The sequence below is a fragment of the Equus quagga genome, chromosome 18 (genome assembly GCF_021613505.1).
Source record: "Equus quagga isolate Etosha38 chromosome 18, UCLA_HA_Equagga_1.0, whole genome shotgun sequence".
NCBI classification, from domain to species: domain Eukaryota; kingdom Metazoa; phylum Chordata; class Mammalia; order Perissodactyla; family Equidae; genus Equus; species Equus quagga.
Window position 1 is genome coordinate 24,843,644 of NC_060284.1, and position 21,162 is coordinate 24,864,805.

At 38.8% G+C, this 21,162-nt stretch overlaps 1 protein-coding gene across 1 annotated transcript in view; it reads left to right on the plus strand.

Moving 5' to 3' along the window:
• LRRC8C (leucine rich repeat containing 8 VRAC subunit C) overlaps window positions 1-21,162 on the plus strand; it is a 75,067-nt gene that overhangs the window by 42,185 nt on the left and 11,720 nt on the right. The gene's annotated exons all lie outside the window — the stretch shown is intronic.

Below are 21,162 nucleotides of genomic sequence, written 5' to 3' on the forward strand. Positions count from 1 at the left end.
TTCTCTACTTGTGTATGGTGTTTACAATCATGGCAGGGAGCACAAAAACACATTTTTACTGAACTTTCCTAGTAAGTTAAATACTGTACTTGTAAGATTTCACTGAGCCCAAACAGCAGTTGACTGTAGTCAAATAATATTTGATGTCACTAACATCAGAGCGAGTCCATTATCTTTCAAAGTTAGCTTTACATAAGATACATATCCACAGTTCCATTTATATTGGCAAAATGAAACTTTTTCTTATTTGCTTATACTTACCCCGATAAGATTTTCTGGAAGAGCTAACATTTTGATGAGATATCATTATTTTATCCAATGTTTAGTTCTGAATTAAAATGTATCCCTATCAAAATTTATTCGCTATAGATGCTATATATTCATATATTGAATCCAGATTTTTTTTTTGCATACCTGCTGTGTGCCAGGCACCATACTTTGAGGACATATATACCTATAAGCAGTTCATTTCTAGGGGAAAACTAAACAAACAAGCAACTAGAAAAGGTTGTGTTGTGTTGTGATAGAGACATCCATAACACACTAAGGGAGTGCAGAGGAGCACTTGGCTTGGGAACAGAGAAAAGGCGATGGTTGTATTAAAACTTGGAGAACCAACTGAAGTTAGTCAAGGAGAGGGAGCTGGGGATGGAAGTTCATGCCAGGAAGAGGAGAGAAAGCTCTAAGTCATGGATGACAAAGAACACGACATCTTTGGGAAACTGCCAATTGGGTGTGATGACTATGACACTCATTGGGTGTCAGAGGGTGGGAGTTGAAGCCATGCCTGTGAACAGAATCACCCAAGGAGAATGTGGCCAGTGAGATGACGTCTGGAAGAACGTTAGAGGGTGAATGAAGGAAAAAGGGGTGCCTCTGAAGAAGACTGAGAAGGGGCAGCTTATAAGGCAGGTGGAAACCAGGCGAGATGAGGGGCTCAGAAGTCAAAGGCAGGTGGCATCAGTGATGGCAAGCTATACAACTAACTCACAGACTAATGAGAGAAAAATAGCCACTAGGTCATTAGAAATCTTTGTTTCGGTGATTGGAAAAGTGAATGGAGATTAAAGCAAAGGCTGTGGAGTAGATGTGACTTTCAAGTAGATTAGCTGAGAGGAAGAAGAGCTAGGAAGAGAGAGAAATAGCTAGAAATGGTGCAGAGTGGAAAGACAGCCCTTTGTAAAGTTGATTGTAATAATAGTTAACACATAGTGCTTCCTATGTGTCAGGCACTCTTCTGAATACTTTTCACATATTTAACTCATTTCATCCTCATGGCAACCCTAACATGTAGGTACTATAATTCTCCCCATTTACAGATGCAACAACTAAGGCACAGAGAGGTTAGGAAAATCTCCCAAGGTGAGTGGCAGACCCTTATTGAAACCCAGACAGTTTGTCCCCAGAGTCCCTGTTCTTGATCTTTAATACCATGTTGAAGGCTGAAAATATTTTGCCCTTCCCCACCCCACCAAAAAAAGGATGCCAATGAAAAACTAGAGTTTGAAAGAGAAGGCATAAATTCATTCATAAATAAAACAAATAGTTGTTGAAGAACATACTATGTGCCGGGCACTGTTCTGGGTGCCAAGAATCTCAATACAGGAGGAAAAAATAAAAGATAAATATCACAGCCTTATGGAGCATAAATTCTATTGTAAAAACAAGCAAAATGAGCAAAATCAACTAGTAAATTACATATGTTAGAAGGTAATAAGCACAATCAGAAAGAAAATAAAGCATACGAGGATGGTCGGAGGTCCCAGCAGCTGAGATTAGGAGTTGCAGTTCTCAAATAGGGTGGCCTGGGAAGGCCTTGTTGGGAAGGTGACTTTTGACTAAGGAACTGAAGGAGGTGCAGGAGCCAGCTGTGCAGATGTCTGGGAGGAGCCTTCCAGCCAGAGGGAACAGCAACAACCAGGGACACATAGACAAAGGTTCATAGGGCCCTTCTCCTTCTGCAGGAGAATTTGACATTTGGCTTTCCAAACTTTTTAGCTCTGTTTCCCTAGAGACCAGATAAAGGTAGAACGTTACTGTGTTGCTAGGCGACATTGCTTATGGTATAAAATGACTGCTGATTGGCCAACTGCATCTGGGCTGGGAGAATGATGATAAACGCCTGGTGGGAAGCCCTACCATGGGACTTCTGTCATTGTGGTGACACTTGTGGACATGTCCCTTGACACATGGAAGATATATGTATTGAATTATAAGAGATATTGGCCCCTTTGGAGCATAAGATGTTTAAGCCAGGGGAAGTCCAGAACCCACCTGGATCTCCACTCCTTATACCTGAGATGATCCAGGGAGGAGAGGCTCAGGGAGAGACTAGCTCCTGGGCAGCAGTGTGGACCACTGCACACACAGTTGTGAAGATTTCCCCAAAGGGAGAAAGCCTGATGCTTCCTTGTTGGCACGCTGTAACTCCAATCCTCTATCTTTCTAAGTGATTCTGGTGCAAATGAGGTTATGATAATCTTCTAAGTCTGAATGTTGAGTTGGACCTAGAAAGAACCCTGGTGATGTTACAGGCCTCAAGGAGGGGTATCCTGGGCATGTTGAAGGAAGAGCAAGGAGGCAGATGGGCCAGAGCAGAGTGAGTGAGGGGAAGGAGAGCAAAAGAATGAGGCCTGAGAGGCAACAGCCACCCGATCATGTAGGGCCTTGGAGGCCACTGTAAAGGTTTTGGCTTTGCTCTGAGTAAGATGGGACATGTTTGGAAGATTTTGAGCAGAGGGGTGTCATTATCTGGCTTAGGTTTTACTAAGACCACTCTAGCCAGCTGTTGAGAATACAGTGTAGGCACAAGGATGGGAGCAGGCTAGTGCAATAATCCAGACGCTAATCAGATGGCTTGACCAGGGTTGAAGCAGTGGTTCTAGATATATTTTGAAGGAAAAACACTACGATTTGCTGAAAGATTGAATGTATGAGAGAAAAAGAGAAATCAAGAATGACAAAGATTTTTAGTCCTGAACAAGTGGAAAAAATTTGTCTTTGAGCATCTTAGGTTTGAGATATATGTTAGATATCCAAGTAGAGGTGTTAGGTAAGCAGTTGGATGTAAGACCCAGGAGTTCAGGGTAAGTGAAGAATGGTCACATTCAGTAAGAAGGAGGTGATGCACCCAGGATCCAAGTAGAAGAATTATCCTTGATTGGGGTGGAGGGAGCATCTTCCACCTGAGTGGAAACAATGGCTACGGATGCATGGGAGTTTACGCCTTGTGGCTTCTGTGAAGTAGAAAGTGACACATCTGCTGAGAGATCGAGAGGGTGAGGGAGGTAGCAGGATGTGGCAATGAGGAAAAGTAGTGGAATAGGGTCCTTGAGGAGAAAGGCAAAGATTTAGAATGGCCAGTTTGGGAAATAGTAGAGGGAGGTGAGTAGACCAGCAGGAGGACAAAGCTTCTGTCTCACTTTATTACTGTACCGCGGCACCCAGCACTGCTGTAGGATCCACTTAACAAGCACAGGGAAACTTTCTCTTGTGTATATATTGCATAGCAGGAAGAAACACAGAAAGCAGAGAAAATCTGTACAAACTAGTAGTTAACTTGGGACAAAATGAATGAAAACGAGAGCGTGTACCTATGAAAACATCTATAATGAACATCATTCAGGAGATGTGTCCACAGTGAGTGCAGGAGGGGATTCAAGCATAACTTAGGCATGTTTTCCTGTACCGTGGGCAGAATCATCTTCCTGGAACACAACCTGGTTGTGTCTCTGTGTTGTTCTGAAGTTCTTGGCTCCTCCCACTTAGCACCCTGCCCAGCACCACCACTGCTATCTCCCGTTTTCGGTGCCCACTCCTCAGATAACCTGGGCCCTTCACACAGAGATCTCTTTCATCCTTACAGCCTTAAAAAGAAAACGGATGATAGTTGACTGGGTACACGAAGTATAGTCTGAGACGTCAAGGTTCTAAAAAGTGGGAAATTCCCCAAAGGAAGATTGCATCAGAATACGAAGGCTACCAGGCTCAGAATTCATATGGGGTGGACCATTCGATACACAGACATCCCTGAGCACCAGCAATATGTCAGGAATTGTGTGGGGTGCCAGACACTGAAAGGGAATATAATACACCCCCTTCCCTCAGATTGCTAATAGTCTAAAGACAGTAGAAATACATATGTAAGCCATTCAGTGTGTAAGCACCTTAATGGTTGACGACTTCAAGAGCGTTAAATATGATGTTGTCAGCACAGCTACTGGAAGTTAGGGACTTGAGGAGGTGAAAATTGAGCTAAGTCTCAAAGATTGGATATACAAAACCAAAATATATATTTTAAAGACAAGAATGGAAGAAAAAATCAGCATAAACAAAAGAGTGAATATGATCACTTTACAAAGCCTTCATTGATGGGTACTAATGGCATTTTAGGGGGGATCCGGCAATGGGTGGGACATTCCCGCACAACAGAAGAATTGTCCTATCCAGAATGCTAATAGCACTTCCAGTGAGTGACACTGGTAAGGGAACCTGTGCTAGAATCTGTAGGTACTTTATATAGCTCCTAGAAAGAACCTGTGGAGGTACATTAGTCACACATTTTTCAAGAGAAAAGTCTCATCTGAAAGGTTAGGTAACTTGTCCCAAAGCCAAGAGGGATGCAGCCAGGGTTCAAATCTCAGGCTGATTCTCTAGTGTGTCTTTCACTCCTGTGTATAGTGCTATGGAACATCATGGAGTCATTACAATTACACAGATCGGCCAAATTTTGGCTTGTAAAACAGGATTTTAAGTATAAAAACAGGTGCAAAATGACTAAAAGGGAAAATAGAAAGTTACTAAATGAATTTTCTGAATTACAGCTTAGATTTTCTAAAAGATTATTCACTATATAGCTGCTACAGAAAGAATAATTTCCAACCTATAGTAAACATTAAAGAAAAAAGCAATAAAATATGATATAAATTACTAAAGAAAGTAAAACCACCCAGTATCCATACTACAGATGAAAGTAATGTCCCTTAGAGGGAGAATTTAAGCTCTTATTTTAGCTCTGCTATGATAATCCTCTGAAATTGGCTTAATGACTGATGTCTTCAAAAACAAAAGGTTCTCTGTGAGCTGGATTTCCCTTCCGATTTCTAAAGTTATATTACAATAATTAAAATATATTTTTATGCCTTCATTTTCCCTTTGTAAAATGAAGTGCAATCATTCTTTCTGATCTTATTTACAAAACAAGTCAACTCTTAGCGATCGAAACAGGATGAAGGAAAATCTAAGGTAAGATTAGAGAGCAGTGTTTGGCAATAAAATAGTAATCCAGTATCTTTTTGACTATTTTATAAATGGCTTCTTCCAGTGCCAAATAATAGTTGATTATCTGTTTATCCCTAAAAGATTGTATTTATATAGCTCTAACACTATACAGTTTTGAAAATGCTGGGGGGAAAAGGAAATTATCTATCAATGGGGGTTGTTGAGACTTTCTTGCCCTGATGTAGAAGGATTAGAATCAACACTAACACTCTTGTCTTACTCATCTGACAAATATTTATTCGTTTCTGAACGAGTAGCTATTTTCAAGGCTGCCACGGAATAAAAGTACGTATAAAGAGCATTCCTTAGATTACATCAGTCCACATAAGAAACAAATATAAACTCATTGTAAACGAGGAGAGCGTACATATCCTATTCCTGTACAGTCATACACCCTCAAGGACCAATAGTGTAAACACCCAACCTTCTGCTATAAACATCTCTATTCAAAAACTCAACACACTCAGTAAAATAGACCAAATCTTGAAAGGTCAACATGTTGCTTCCTGGAAAAATAAGATTGCTTTAGATCTCTGCTCAGTGACTCCAGGTTATCTTATTATGACCAAATCCAAAACAGCCCACAGGCAGGCCGTTACCAAATATAGAGTTCACAGCTAGAAACCAGAAACAGGAACTGGAAGATACAAGCCCCCTGTAAGCCCTGGGGGACTGCTCTGTGACTGCTGCACAGGAAAGACATTTCCTGCTTTCTGAAAAAAAAATCCAAGAGAATGATTTCAATTACTTGAAACCACCTACAAAAAATATTTGCAGACTTAACCCAATCACCAGGAGCAAACTGGCCAGGGGGATGACACTGGAGAAGAGTTTAGGAAATCTGAGCTTGTTGGTTGGAGTGGAACCCCATTTTCATTTTTGGTACATACTGAAGCTAACTTCTGCTTTTCTGATTTAGGACCATCAATGTCTCCTCCATGGTAAATGGCCTTCAGGTGAAAATGCTCACAGGCAGTTCACTGGAAAGTACAGGTGGTAAAAATTATAGACTCCAGGGTGATTTCAGAGGAGTTCATTTTGATAATATGCCTTGAATTCCTACTTCTATCTCCATCCTCCATCTTCTGTCGCCTACTATCTGAGATTTACAGTAAATCTTTTCTTTTGCCAAATCTGAATTTCTAGGTAGAGGCTCAGAGATTCTTACTTAGATTAGCCTATTGTTTAAGGTAAAATTCAGAATCATGATGAAATAACAGCACTAATGGGTGGGCTTAAAATGAAGACTCATCTAAGATATGTTTTATAAAGTTTCTATGTACCCACGACATGTCACCATTCTACTGTGTCTGGGGAATATGAAACAAAAATCATTTGATGGTGAAAATAATTTTAAAGAGCAGCCTTTCTCCTCTCTGGAGGGACGGTGGTAGAGGCTGTGAGAGAAACACTATTTCAAAATCCCTGTTACATCTAGTAAAAAAACATGCCTTAGAGGACTTGCTTGTTACGGTGGTTTATTCGAACTGATATTTCTGATCTCTCTAGCACTTTATGTATTGTCATCTGTCACTTTGACAGTTTAATGTGCAGTGAATTTCTGGCCACACGAATAATATTGAGTGCCTTTCACCTCAACCTTTTGGGTTAACACAAGGCAGGAATCTAAATGCTTTTCTTAGATCATCTGATGCTGTCCAATGCCGGTCAGTAAAAAGGGAGTATTTCCTTCTTTCTCACTATTATGGATTGTTATGATCATGTTGCCTATTGATTGTTTAATAATACATCTTTTCCCTCAAATAATAAAGCACTGACAGAGTATTTGTTATTTTTCTATTTGAAGCAAAAGAGATTTACCATATATTTAGTCTCTGTTGTTGATCTGGTTTTTAAATCACCAAAATCTGTGTTTAAAGGTCTATATTAAATAGGTTTACTATGATATGGAGGGGATGATCTCGTATTTCTTTAATCAGGGCCTTGGGTGGGGATCCTCCCCAATCCTCTAATCCTATCAGGCAAACAGATCCACTTGTCCTCTTCCTCCATCACTGGGTTCCTCTCAAAGTTTCTACTTTCCCATTTCACTGAGAACAGTGACAACATCTGTAGACTCTCAGCCACGTAGGGGCCCTGTGGTGAGGAGTAGGGTGACAGTTGGACTATGTTTTAATTCCAAGGCTAGTAAGTTTGCAGGTTATATCTGGAGTCTTCTGTTTAATCTGAATAATGACCACTGCTCCTTCTTCCCCTGTGCTACTGTCTTCCTTTATAAAATCCTGCATTTTTATTATGCTTATTTGATAATTCCTATTGTTTTGGAATATCTGGTCTTCATATAGTAAAAAAAAAATTAATTAATTCAGTATTATTGTTTTGTATCCACTTTTTAAAATAGGAAACAAAATGCTCCCAACTAGAAAGATACATTACCAACTAAAAGATTTAACAAAAAATAAGATACCATTCAAAATAGCAACAAATACTCTTAAGTATCTAGGAATTAAGCTCACCAAGAATATACAAGACCTTCATAGAAAACTTTACATGTCTAATAAATGACATATAAGACAATCCGAATAAATAAAAAGACATTGTATGTCCTTGGATGGCACAAACTTGATATTACAAAGGTGAGCAATCTTCACGAATTATATTATGAATTCAAAGTAATATTAATAAAATTACAGTTAGATTTTTTTGAGAAACTTGGTTAACTTATACCAAAATTTATATGAAGAGGCCTCATTTATGGTGGCAGAGAGGGAAAAATGGCATAAGGGGATAAAAGGAAAGAAAGAAAGAGAAAGAGCAGGAGGAAGGGAGGGGCTTTGCAGGAACTGAGAATATACCACACACTGAGGAAAACGGATAATTCAGCCCTCTGCCCCTGAGGTCCCCCTCTCCCCACCACACCCACACAAATCACCCTGGCTATTTGAGCTAATTTCTTCAAATTTCCTTTATAGAATATAAGTCAGAAGCTCCATCTAAATCTCATTTTTTTCAATCGTAAACTTCTAAATCTCTGTGCAAATATTTCTATTATATTTCACAAGCAGGATATTTCTTAACTCTTTCACAAGTGGGAAAATCATTAGCTCTAAGATCTATCATCCCTTTGTTCCAAAACAAAAAAATAGTTGGAAGAATTGCCTCTAATTGTTAGGAACATAGATTTCATAAGGCCACATCTGTCAGGTTCACTCCTGTATCCCCAGAATGAAAAACAGTAGTAGGCACAGGTAAGTGCTCACCAGAATTCGTTCTGCAGAATGAAGGGATGAGTGAGTGAGGATGAGCAGGTGAGACAGTGTTGCCAGGTGCTAATGTACAGTGAACATCTAACAGCCTTGGGAAGGGGCTGAGACTTCTGAGTAACAGAGACACCACATTCATATCTGGGTCCTTTGCACCATAACTTAAGAGATTGTGACTAGTAGATGAGAGAGACCAAAAACCCTTGTCTGTGGCCTGGTTGAAGGTACACTTAGCCTAAAGTTGAGAAGATTGAAGGAAGCAAGAGAACAGACAGAAGACAATTTGAAGGGCTGCCATGTAGAAAGTTTAAATGGCCCTAAACTTATTCCAGGTGTCCTAGAACACCAAATAGAACCAAGAGTAGACATCTTAGGAAGGAAGATTTCGTCTCAATACAAACCCAAACTTTTGAAAAGTCAAGAACTTTCTGAAATTGTCGTGTTAGGTAGTGAGTTTCCTGCTGTTGGAGGTGCCCTTCCAGAAAGTGACTGGCCTGGTGAAGAGGAGGCTACAAGGAGAAGCCGTGTGTCAGGAAAACCATGTTCATTTGTTTTTTAGAAATAGTAAATAGTTCTAGGCGGTGGGGTTAGGCAGCGATAAAAATGACAAGTCCCTGCCAAAGAATAAACAAATACGCTTAGAACACTTTGTCAGGTGTAACTGCTTTGAGAAAAATAAAGCAGTGTAAGGAGAAAGAGTGACAGCATCTTGTTTTAAATAGAGTGTTCAAGGAAGTCCTCTCTGAAAAGGTGACATTTGACAGAACTAAAGGAACTGAGAGAGGGAGGGATATGGGTATCTGGCAGAAGAACATTCCAGGCAAAGGAAACAGAAGAGGCCAGTGTGGCAGGTGCAGAGGGAGCACAGGGGAGAATGGCCCCTTGCAGCTTTTTCTCGCTTGGATCCCCTTTGTAAGGCTTGATGTCAGTATTGGCCTCACCACTAGTGAATTGAGCATCACCACTAGTGCCCTGGAGCATTTGTGCTCTTACAAATGTTAGGTGCCTTAGAGTGAAGCTTCCAGCTTTAAATCTGACTTGTCTGAGTTAGGACAAAGAATTTAATCCTACAGTGTTTGGAACCTAGGACCTTATGAACTGCCAAAGCAATTAGTATACCTCTTTGTTGACACTTAACTAGTCATGGTGTAGCAGAAAATGTTACAAGCATATCTTATTGCAGCTATAAGACTTCAAGTTGCTAAGTTAGGCAGGATTCGTATCTGATTCATCTTTGTACCCACCTGCGTGTCTTAGACCTAACACGCACTCAACAAATGTGTTGAGTGAATGCATCAGTGTGCTTCAGCAGCTCTAAGAATGCATTGATTGTCTTAATAATAAAGAAAAATTATATGAACATGCAGTTTAAAACCGCATCATAAACCAATGGAGAAAAGCTTTAGTGTGGGGTAATTAATGAGGAGGCGATAAAAATCAGATCGCTCCTCCCTCCCCCAAAAGTAGAAAACAGCCAGTAGCAAATAATCTTCTTTTAGTATCAGAGATTAACCACAGCCCTCTGCAGAGCTAGAAAGGAATTTGGGGAACATCATGCTTAGAATAATTAGCACAAACCTAGCACCAAAGAAATGAGACAGGCCTTAAGTTTGAGCAACAAACTTGAAAAAAAAGTCCTCTGAGGATGTATTGCCATAATGTGCTAATAAGAGATCAACAAATCCTGACTTATGTATGTGGTTATGTGCCTTGTGTTAGAAAGCTACAGCCTACAGCCAAAACTGTGTACAAAAAAAAAGAAACCATGCTGTTATGGCAAAGAAATTTAAGAAACTATAGAAACTGAGGCTCCTCAGTAGAGCAAGTTACAGAGTCGTTTCAGTGAGACCAATGGAGTATATTTTACAGAACTGAGAATTTGCGATGTTTTGGCCATATGTGGTTGTTTTATAATAAAATTTTAGTTGGCTGCCATGGTGGAAACCAGAATTTTCTTATGTGGATGATTGCCTATTCATACAGATGTCGTGTGAAGTATATTGCCAGCATCCCAAAGCAAACCACGTTATGAGCGGTGATTAAGTTATATACAGTATTAGTACTTGACCCTGTACCCATGGATCGGATTTTATGGGCTGCCCTGAAAGTCTAAAAACCTCCATTTTTTTTGTGGGAAAATGGTTTCTTCATTCTAAACAACTAATTTTGAAATGAACTTTTGAGAGCTTGCTTGTGTTTTTAACTGTTTAGTATAGTTTATTCTTTCAAGGATTTTAAAAAATTCATTTAAAATTTAGTGGTTCTTGAGTAATGGTAAGATTTTCATGATATTGGTTTATTCTAATCTATGATGATTGTAGTTCTGCACTAGTTAAATTTCTTTAATAAAATAAAAATAACAGAATTTCAGAAGCAGAAAAAAATTTAGAGGTGATTTAGTATAAGTACCCATCCAATACAGAAACCTCTTTTATAACATCCTCGATGGCTTACTATTTAGTTCCTATTTGATTATATCTGGTGATAGAGAGAAGTGTTCTGGTTAATGAAACATTTGCTATGAAACTGCAAATAAATACGTGCATATTCATTGAATGTTGACTACGTTCCCAGCACTGCCTTAGATACTATGAGGAATATAAAATAATTTAAGGCTCCATCTCTGCCCCAAAGGAGCTTAAGGAATAGCTGGAGAGGCAAATTGACACGTTCGTTCATTGTACCAATTTATTCTGTATGCTATGTTACAGACGCTATGCTAAGTTCTGACAACACAAAACTTGGTCTTGGCCCTGAAGATGTTTAAACTGTTGCAAAGATAGACATTCACATACACCCTTCTAAAACACGGGATAATTGCTGCAGAGTGTGTGTGTGTGTGTGTGTGTGTGTGTGTGTGTGTTTGTGTGTGTGTGTGGTCATATTGCAATGACCATATATTGCAATGGCTGCAAAGGAGGAAGAATAGTTAAGTCTATCTGGAGAAATCACGTTTCTTGGTCTTCTATATAGGATGGTTTAAGTTATATTCCTGAAAAAAAAAGTGTTATGGTGTGTTACGAAGAATGAGACTTGTGAGACAAAGTAAAATTTAATAAATGTCCACTTGGAAGTTTCTAGCAAATAAGGACTTTCAGCTTTTTTGATATAAAAGCACTTCTTTCTAAGAATAAAGGAAAAAAGCCTTTTAAATATACATATTGACTTTTCATCATGTAATAGCGAGTTCAAAACATTAGCATTCCTAAGAACTAGACCAGGCTAACTGGCAATATTAGGGTCAGCTATTTTAAAATTGAACTGACGTCTCCCTACTCAAGATATATTAGTGCTTCAGAACTGGTGAGATTCTTTGCACTGATACCTAAAGCTAAGGCTATGTAATCTTAAGTTCAAATATGTTAGCTTATGTTTTGAGATGTTGATATTAACTTTTAAAATGTAGGTGCTAGATACTGGATGCAGAAAATGCTTAATGAGTCATGAGAAAATGCTGTAGAGAGATCCCCTTCTGGATCACTTTTGTGCATGACTGTATTGGTTAGTCACTTCATTTTATGTTTTTAGAAATTCTGCACTATCAGCCACAAATCTTTTGTCTAAGAAATAGGGCATCGACTATACCATCATTTTACATTGTAAGAAACTTCATGTGCTCAGTGGAAATACAAAACCTGGGTTGATTTTTATAATTTCAGCTAGGTCAAGTAAATTGAAAGAGAAGAGTTAAATCTCTCCCCAAAACTTCAGACAGAAAACATAGACTCTCCCATATGATTTTAGGTAAAACACATGGCTTTTCTGAGCCTCAGTTTTATTAAATAAGCAAGATAGACATCATTTCCATTTCACAGGTTTATTGTGAAAAAAATGATGATAAAATAGAAATTTACTATTTTTAGTCTCTCTATAGATTTCAAATGCCTTTTCTTCATCTGGGGCATTTTCTTATTGTTGTAAGTGTGATTAGTTGGGCCTCTGGCAAATAGGTTGAGAGAGGTCTAAGATCAAGGACCAAACACCCAATTCTTCCCTTCTGTAGCTACCCGCCTTCCTCTCCCAGCAGACTCTGCAGGAGCTGTATAGACAGAGGACAAGACCAGGCAAAAGAATATTTCACGAAAGCTAAGCTCTGGCCCGAAACCTCATCATCAGTCTCCTGGTGAGGTAGGCCGGACCTCAGATAAGTCACAAGGATTCCCTTTGCCTAAGTGCCAAAGGCCTGTGTGACCTGGACCAGAATGGGGTGGGGGAACAGCGCAAGAAGCTTCCTTGTCCTCTCTCCCTGCGCTTTAATCTCTGCCTGCCCAGAGAAAGAAAAGGGGAACCTGGGCAAGGAAGAGATGCTGGCGGGGGGCGGCGGGGGGGAGCGTGGATTGGGGAGGAGAAGATTGATTTTTGATTCTCCCTAAAGCCAAGAGGAGAGCTTGTCTGAGCTGTCCTCCTCAGGCTCTCCTAGGGCAGGGTCCACTTCCAAGAGAGGCAGCTCCAGAACCGTCGTATCATACCAGCTTCAAGGAAGCAGAGAGACTTCAAAGTGATGACTCCCAAAAGAAGCTCTAAAGGGATAGTTCAAATGGACTAATCCCAAGGCAGAGGCCCTGCCACTTGAACTCAGAGCCTGGATCCCTTATAAGCACCAAGATTCAATACTTTTCCTTTAACATTACCATCTCTACTAGCTGTCTTTCTCCTAGAAAGAAGGAGGAACAAAGAAGAGTCTTGAGTTCTGCCCAGAGATCAGCTGTCTAGATGAATCAGAAAACAGAAAAAAACTCCATAACTAAATTTACCCTATATGGTAAAAGATCTATTTGCCTGGAATGTGTGGAAACTTTCTTATCCAAATTGATAGTATTTCTAGAACCCAGATAGCTTAACTTCTAAAAAAACATAATAACTGAAAAAACTTTTTTTCTTACCATCCAACACATCTGAATGACTAAGAATTGCCATAACTCTTGCCTTACCTGCAAGCCTTCTGTGATGTCACATCAAGGTACAGCTGTTGTCTCTCATAAATGATACCATCAGTTCCTTCACATAGATTGGACCACAGCGTGGCAGTTGACGTCATTCACTTGCTGAGCACTTTAGCAAATTATTCTTCAATTATAGTAAATTTTAAAATAAATGATCATTTTTGAAAAAATCCTTTCACTATAGTTTTTTGTTCATTTGGATGCTTCCAGTGTTTGGAATTCTGTTTCTTTGTGCTATTTGTGCATTGTATGTGGGTAGTCCTGAGGATATATATTTCTCTCTGGGCTCCCCTAATTTCTTTTGCCTCATTCCTGCTCACAGATTTATCAGTGAACTGCAGAGTGCCCAGAGAGAAGTCACTCGAGTACAGAATTAAGATTTCAGTCCCTGGGGATTGCTTCAAAAGAGCTTTTCATTTATTATTTCAAGAGCATAATTATAAACACTTTAAATTTTTCAAACAACTGAAACAAATTGTCTCTGTTATGAACCATAAACTGTACATTCCTAATGTTTATCCATAGTTTGATACATTTATTGAATTTCCTCACATGGTTTTGACTTTGAAGTGGATGCTCTCCACTTAAATCTTAAATTGCCACAGGTCGATAATTCACTAGTCCACTTGGCTTATGGAAAAATGCTATGAAACAAAATGAAAACAGTTTTGAATCTCATTCGTTCCCTCATTTTTGAAAATTTTTTTTCATACTCGTTTTGTGTCCTAGAGCAGCTTTCCTCAAAAGAAGAAAACACAATGTAAATTTAACTAAGATACAGGAAATGAAAGCATTCCTGATGGCTGGAAGTCTCGGGCTAACCAAGAGTTAAAAAAATTAACATTCATGGTATGGATGTATAGACATCCTTACCCTCAGAGAAGCAGTGTATCTATATATAATGTGGTAGGAGAATGACCTTTATGAAGTGAAATATCAAAGTGTAGACATGATCCTAATGTAGATGTGATGGTTTCTTTCTTTTACCTAGGAATAAATGGATAGTGCCTCTCAAATCTGGCACCTTCTTTGTGTATCTTAAATGAGTCAGCACTTAGCTCCAGCTAGTGATGTCACTAAGCTGACATCACTTGGCAATTTGGAGAATGTGTGAAATGAATTGTTTCATCTCAGAGGAAGGTAGCTAGAAGCCAAATATTTCCAGATGTTCAGTGGCAACTGATTTTATCAATGTGTGTACTTGCCCTGGTTGTAGTTTGTCTTCTTTGTGGGGGGGGGGGGGGGGGGGGGGGGGAACACTGTTTAATCACCTCAAATTTACTGCATACCTCCTTTGTGCCAGGCAGTGTCTACAAGGATGGAGACTACCTTTAAGGAGCTTATCTGTCTAGGAGGGGAAATGATAAGTAAATAGTTATCATTAAGTAAACACATAATTACATTATGTGTTCTCGGGTGCTAAGATAGAGGGAAAATCAGGACTTAAACTGCTCTAGTTCTGTTTAACTGTGTATTCTTGTTCTGTATAATAATGGCTCAAGAAATTATGCTTTAACTTTTTCAATGTTTAATTCTTCCGCCAGACTAGTGGCATTTAATGTTCACCAAGCATAGAAATTTCTGATGATGCTTAGCTCAGGAAGATTTGCTTGATTTCTGGTTTTTAACTGCATACAGATGAACCCTATAGCAAGTATACTGTTGTTATACCTTACCACCAAGAGAATTCATAAATTCATAAATTCAAAAATCCAAGTTTTAATCAGCTCAGCCCTCGAATCCCTTGGATTTTTTCTAAGGACAGTGACTTCCTGCCTGAGAGGTGCCAGAGTATCATTATTTTCTTCTCTTTTTCCTGGTGTGGTTGGGAAAATGAGCAACCACTAAAAATAGACTTTTTATTCAACCTTTGTATTTATTAATAAACACCTTAAAATTTGACAATTTGCTTTAGACTGGGTTTTTTTCTCTCTACTATCTGGGTCTAAACGTCCTCCATACACAGTGTGTTATTTCCTGTCCATCATCTAAGTCTTAAACATCATCATTAGAAAGAAGGAGGGTACCATGTGCACAGCAGGCAGGAAATGATGCCACACCTTTGCAGTTAGACTTCTCCACATCCCCTGGAGGCAAGGACCTGGTTTGTGCTGCAAGAGTGCTGCAGTGTGTGTGGTCCTCGTGGATGCCTGTTTTTCTGCTCCAGTGGTGATTGCCCCAAATACACATGTACTGGACTTGGAGAATAGCAAGACTTGTGAATAAGACGTTTGCTAAGAATGAAAGCATTTAGACATTCACCCCTTTAGAACCATCTTTCCTGCTGTCGCTATGCTTTCTCTTTCTTACCAAGATTTTTTTGTACTTAAAATATTTTCGGTAGTTAGCCTTGAAACAAAATCTGCATTTTTCAGAGTTAATCCTGTCACTGATGAGGGTGAATCTCATGTCTCTTGAGGAAAGATGCTTTCTTTGTCTCCTGGCACCTTGTTTCTGGGAGAACATGATTAAGTTTGTACATTAACTGATAACTTAGGGACAAGAAAGCTAATTCTCTTCTCTTGTATCTTCATCTCTTTTCCCAGGAGAAATGAGTCTACCTCAGAAAGGAAGAGTGACAGTCCATCTTTTTAATCTTTTCCCTTGCTCTTCCCAACCCTTTGCTCCTGTCTTTGGGACTCACTAGGTTTTGACCTTACCCTTCCCTAATAACCTATCCAAGCCCAATAGCTTCGAAGCCCAGATGAAGTTGCTCCTCCTCCCTGAGGCCTTCCCTGCTCACTCTAAACCTGAGTTCTAATTGTACTTACCACACCATTCCCTTGGTGTATTTACTGCCTGTTTGCACTCCTGCTTGACTTTTCATATGCCTACAAGATTGTCAGTGCTTTTAGAGCAGCAAACATTGGTTACGTCTCCTTGATTTTCCTATGATGCTTAGCATATAGTACATATTCAATAAGTTTTAGTTGATAAAGGATAGTCTGTCCTTAGTATCTCTGAACAAGCCCTGGGGAGTAGATCTTTGAGATCTATTTCTTGCTATGTCATTCTTAGGTCAACAGAGATAACTTGTTTTGTTCTATCACATTGGAGGCAAATCTCAATGATCAGCTTCAGGATAGAACGCTTTGGGACCAGCTGTATTTAAATCTATGGAGCGAAGGGAGGGTAAAGCATAAAGTTAATTACCTTTATATTGGCCCAGCTGCCATTTTTCTAGCTCCAGTTTACTGTTTGTATCAAACTTGCCGTAAAAATTTACAGTACTGTCTTTTTAAAGAATAAGCCACACTAAAGAATATACCTTGATCACAAGTTAACATATTGGAACGATGCTGTTGTTTTATCATATGCAGCAAATTTTCTCACTTCTTTCCATTATAAAATAGTCATAACTATGATTTAAAGTCTAAACTGGAGAAATAATTATGGGGCTATAGTTCATAGAGAAAGAGTAATGGACTTAATTGTTGAGGTTGTAGGAAAATAACTATTTTCATATGCTGTTAGTGCGAGATGTGTAAAGAAATTCAGCCTTTTTTAGTGGGGAGAGGAATTTGGCACTACAGGTGTAACTTGTTTAGCACTATCCAAGCAATGCTGACTCTTTATAATGTTAGTCTTGAGACTAATTTTTATATTAAAACACACACACACTCTCTCTTCTGGAAAAGATAGTCGAGCAAGTGTTACATTTCAAAACACTCCCTCTGTTCAACGTATATAGCCATTGTAGATAAAGTATAAAAAGAGATAACAAAAATGCATACATGGACTCAAAAACAAGATAAACATTTCTGTGGAGCCCAAATGGAATATACTAAGTGGGCTGAAGTGACCACTGGGCTCTCATCCAAAGTAGGCAGCAGCAGCCAGGAGCACGGCTCCTGCCAGTAAAGGGAACTGTAAATGCACCGAGCAAGATAAGAGACTGGAGCCTGGTCACTGTTTGAAGCCCAAGGCCCCCAATCCCAAAAGGAAGCTGAAAAGAATGGCGATTAACTAGATGCTGGAGCTGGTGCTTTAAAGGAAACTGTGCATCTGGGGTGCCTCCCAACCAGGAACTGAGTCAGCCTACCCACTGTCTCCCTGACTGGAGCTGTGAGATCCTGATATCACAGAGGAACATCAAAATACCATGATAAGACCTAATGGTGGACCAGGGGACTGGGGGTTGGGTGCAGGAAACCACAAAAGAGCACCACAAGAGATGGTGGAAACAATCTCCTTCTCAGAATGAGCCTACCACCCAGAACACATGAAGAAAACTATGATAAGAAAATTTCTCAACAAAATTAGCAGTTGGAACATTGATTCACTTGAGGTGAAACCAAGTTTTGAAACAATGAAGTTAAACATATTTAAAGTGGTCAAAGAGATAAAGATATAACATAACACAAAAAAGGAGGTAGATATAACACAAGCAAATGGATATAAAAAATTGAGAAATATTGGAAATAAAGAAGTCACTGAATTTAAAAATATCAACAGTAGAGTAAGTAGACGGTACTCAGTTGTAGAAATAAGTAATGAATTAGATAAGAGACCTGAGTTTACCCAGAGCTCAGCACAGAGAGACAGGGAATAAAAAGCACAAACCCGCCCAAGGAAGGTTGCCTGAGAGGCTCTAACACACATGTAATAGGAATTGCAGAAAAAAATGGAAGAAATGATGGAGCAATTTTTGAAGTAATATTTAAAGAGGTTTTGCTAAAATTTTCCAAAATTGAAGAAAGTTGAGTCCTTAGTTACAGATATAGAGCAGAATTAATCCACGTACATTAAAAATTAAGTGAAACTGTAGAAGATCTGGGATTAAAGGAAAAATCTTAAAAACTACCATAGAGAAAGATAGATTGCCCATTAAAGAAGAAACTCAAGCCAACAGCAGGCTTCTCATCAGTGAAAATATAGGCCAGAAGAAAATGGAATGGTATTTTAAAGTGCTGAAGGGAAATTACTGTCAACATAGGATTTTGTAACTTACTAAACTATTATTCAAGCATGAAAACAATATAGACATCTTCAGACATATGAGGTCTATGAGTTTTCTATCCATAGACCCTTATTAAAAGGTTTATTAAGGGATATCCTTCAACCAAAGAGAAAATTAACCCAAGGAAAAGATCTAGGATCTAAGAAAAATGGTGAGCACATGATTTAATAATTATATAATCACAATCAACTATAGATTATTACTTTTTTAATTATGTGTTTTAAGAGAAAGCTAAAACAAACTCTGGGAACAACAACAAAATGAGGTAGTTCAGTGGTAGTTAAAACACGCTTGAAAGGGAGGTAGGGTATGGAAAAACTTTGTGTGTATGTTTTAAGAAATTATAGACAACCTCTATTATAGAAATACAGTCTACACCTTCCTAACCAGCTGCAGTGGGATGGGAAATAGGAGCTATGGAAAATGCTAGCAATGCAACAAAAGACAGGAAGAAGGAAGGAAGGTTATATATAAAAATTAAAAATCTAGAAATGAATCCAAATACCACTAAGTATCCAAATATGAGTGAGCAAAATAATGTAATGGATTAAATTCACTTGTAAAAAAACAGAAGTGATTAGTTTGGATTTTTGAAAAATCCATAAAGCAGACACCTAAAAAATAAAACAAAATCACAGACAAAGGTGCAAAATACAGATTAAAGAACAGTATAAAACAAAAAACAAAAAAAACTGGTGGAGCACGGTTAATGTTAGACAGCATCTAGCCTTCCCATCTTCAAGAATGCACTCTTTATCAAAACAAGATATATGTTTGAGTTTTAAAACATGCATAATTGCTTGTAAGCACTACCACTACCAGGATACAGAAGAATCTCAACCGCCCAAGGAATGCCCTGGTGTGGAGCTTCTGCAGTGAGCCTCTGGCCACTGCCCAGCTGTTCTCTGTCCTGTTGTACAGAATGCCATGCAAAATCAGCATGTAATTTTTTGAGACTGGCACTGGTTTTAATAGGAAAATTAACTAAATGCACATCGTCATTGGAATGTTTTTGATAAATTATAGCACATCCACACTGTGTGATTCTGTGATCCTTAAGACTGAAGTAGATCTCTATGTGCAATGTGTTAAGGTTTCCAAGACATACTATGAAAGTGAAAAGCTCAAGCTGCAGGAACAGTACTTATAGTAAGCACCCACATGTTTAAGTGTCATATATGTAAAGACCCTGGTATAGATCTGGAAGAGTATACACCAGACTTGTCAGGGCTTACTAAGGAATGGCATGGGGGTAGGGCAAGGTGAAGGGAGGACTCTACCTGTGTTAAAAATAACTGGTTTTAAGAAAAGATTTATCATAGTGTAGGGGATGAAGACATTTCCTCTACCCACTCTGGGTTCTTCTGGCTGGAGAATGAATTAAACTCACATGAGACAGAATAACAGGAGAAAATTAAACAAAGCTTTATAACATGTATACATGGGAGAGGCTCAGGCAACCTGAGCAACTCACCAAAATGGCTGAAGACACCACCTTAAATATCATCTTCAGCTAAAGACAAAGGAGGATGTTGGCGGTTGGGGGAGTCAGTTACAGGAGATCACCAGACAAGTACAGTAAACAAGGATCAGGTTATTATGCAGATTTAAGTCCTTGCCTTCCACATTGATAAGAGTTTCTAGAGATAAGGTCATCCCTCCTTCCTGGTACAGAGAGGGAGACACCTTTACAGATGGAGATTTCCTTTACAATGTAAATGTTTCTTAACAAAGGGTAAGTAAACTCTGCTTTTCAGAGTTTCTTTCCTGTCTGCAGTTTTTTTAAAAAGTAACCAGCCCAAAATATTCCTCATGCCAAAGAGACATATCTTGGGGTGGCCAATTCCAGTCCCCCACAATAGCAAAAAATAAAACATTTAGACATAACAATAAATGTCCAAAATCTTTCTGAGGAAAACTATAAAGCACTCTTGAAAGACACAAAATTAGATGTGAATAAGTGGAAACACACACCATGGAGAGAAAGAATCAAACCATAAAGATGTCAATTCTTCTTAAACTAATTTATAAGTGTGATGTAATCCCAAGAAAAATACCACCAAGGTTTTTTTTTTTCCTCAGATCTAGACAAGTTGATAATAAAATTCATTGTGAAAGGCAAGCATGAAAGACAAGACAAGCAGTTATCACATTAATTACTGATTTGGTTGTCTTTCTACTATGCTTGACCTTGACGGGCTTACTGTTCTCGGTGTCCCTAACATAATCTCTTACATGTAGTAGATTGTCCACAATGGTTGACTTTTCCTGAGAGCACACTCAGAACTACTCAGCACTGGTGTTCTACATGTCCTACACCACCCCCAGCCATGTCATTTATATCTCTGGCATGTAATAGATAAGCTTGCCCTTATTTATGTTGCTCTATCTTTGTTATTTCAAGCAGTTTCTCTGAAGCTAAGTGGTTTAGTTTGGTTTTGTTCTGTTATGTTTTAACCTCAGCCCTTTGGTGTCTCATTCTTGCAAATGTGATACTTTTTCAACTTGTTACCATAGGTGGGTTCTGCTTTTCATGGCAATGCTTTTCTGAAAACTGCCTAAATTAAGCAGATCTTATTTTTACATGATAATAATGGGCGTTATGATTCTAACAAAGGAGTGATAATCAAATAACCATCGTCAAAGAAATATCATAAATCAGAGATGTAGGCATGAGCATTAATGATTCAAAATAGTGCAGATTACTATTAAAAGGCCCTAATTTTGCATTGACCATGCAAGATATTTTAATGTG